Source organism: Austrofundulus limnaeus, unplaced genomic scaffold (genome assembly GCF_001266775.1).
Source record: "Austrofundulus limnaeus strain Quisiro unplaced genomic scaffold, Austrofundulus_limnaeus-1.0 Scaffold207, whole genome shotgun sequence".
NCBI lineage: Eukaryota > Metazoa > Chordata > Actinopteri > Cyprinodontiformes > Rivulidae > Austrofundulus > Austrofundulus limnaeus.
This window is the reverse complement of record NW_013952609.1, coordinates 396,357-398,142: the sequence shown is the minus strand read 5'-3', so window position 1 is coordinate 398,142 and position 1,786 is coordinate 396,357.

Genomic DNA, 1,786 nt, shown 5'->3' with positions numbered 1-1,786 from the left:
TGACTAAGGACACATTTTTTTCATGGCAGTGAGCATGATGAGGTGTTCTATCAACAGGACAGAGGTCGCAGTCGTGGCAAAGGAAAGGGTGGGTTTCGAGGTGGTTACAAAGGGAAGTTTAAGGGTCGTAGCCAGGGGCCTAGCCCGTTCAGAAGACATTCGACTGCTTGTTGGTCTTGTGGCAAGGATGGCCACTTTGCACGAGACTGTCCAGAGGAAAGGCAGCAGGCCTCACCACATTCTGCATGACTAGACGTACAGACAACAGCACTTCCTCATGATGAAAAAGAGTCAGATGGTGATGACGAGGAAGCTTTGTTGAATTATCAGGACCTATTTAGAATAAACAGTGAGAAGCCTGAAGTAACTTTAGTTGTGAATGGTAAACAAATGACATTTTTGTGTGACACTGGTGCATGCCGCACAACTTGTCGTGAAACTATTCCTAATAGCAGAGAGGAGGCAAGAAGTGTGTCTGTGAGAKCAGCTAATGGTGAATTAACAAGAGTTCCCCAAACACAACCAGTCTGGTTCCGGGATCCTGGTGGACGGTCATGCCAGTTGTCAGTGCTGACGTTCCCCGAGTGTCCGGTGAACCTGCTGGGGCGAGATGGTCTTTTGCAGTTACAATTGTCCTTGGTTTCTACCCCTGATGGTAGAATTACGGTAAAAAGACGAGATCAGCTGGAGGAAGGCGATTTTTATGTATTACAAGGACGAGGTCAGCCTAAATATTATTACTCTTTAGACATATCAGACAAAGYGCCTCATTTCACAGGGACAGAGTTGTTAAAACAAGGGAGAAAAATGATAACTAAACCACAGGATAAGATGCAGCATGATGACCTCCACGTGGCTATGTTTTACAAACGCACTTGTGGTCCCAACATTGCTTATGAAAAAAGGTTGAAAAGACTAAGCCCGGCAAGAGCCACAGTCACATACCTGTACAGTGATAAAGACAGCACAGCAACAGCAGCTATCTCTTTACCTGAGCAAGTTCAACACCTGTTTCAGATGCATGTACCCCCACACATTTCTCTGTACAAAGCATCTGAGGAGGACTGGAAAGACATGGGTAATGTTGTCCGTTTGGGGCAATCAGCTACGGATTGGAGGCCCTCCACMCCAGGTGTGGAGTTCAGTGAAAGCACGGGCCTGAGCAGAAAAGCTTTGTTTTGGACTGTACAGCTCTCTGCTGCGACCCACATGCATAGTGAACAGGAATGACACATTTTTCTAACCACAGAGGAGGAGGAGGAACTGTTAACCGGTCTTCCTCACTCGTTGTGGTCCAGAGGTCCGACTGATGTTGGTTTGGTCAGAGGTGCATTGCCTGTCATAATAAGACCCAAAACTGAATACAGACCATGTGTGAGACAATACCCCTTAAAACAAGATGCAAAAGATGGCATTAAGCCTGTGATCCAGGATCTTATCACAGCMGGAGTAATTGTTAAATGTGAYGACTCTCCAATTAACACCCCAATTTTTCCTGTAAAGAAACAGCCCCCCTCAGTGGGGTGGCGCATGGTTCAGGACCTGCAAGCGGTTAATAATGCAGTCATTCAGCGTGCCCCCTGTGTCCCTGACCCTTACACTTTGCTTAACAGTCTCAGGTCAGATGCTAAATTCTTCACTGTGGTCGACATAAGTAACGCTTTCTTTTCCATACCTGTTGACAAAGACAGCCAGTACGCATTCACAACTGTACATTCTTTTGCTCAGTATTGGAAAAATAGAGGTATGGTTTCATCCACTGGCAAGCCTGTCACCCATGCTGAGC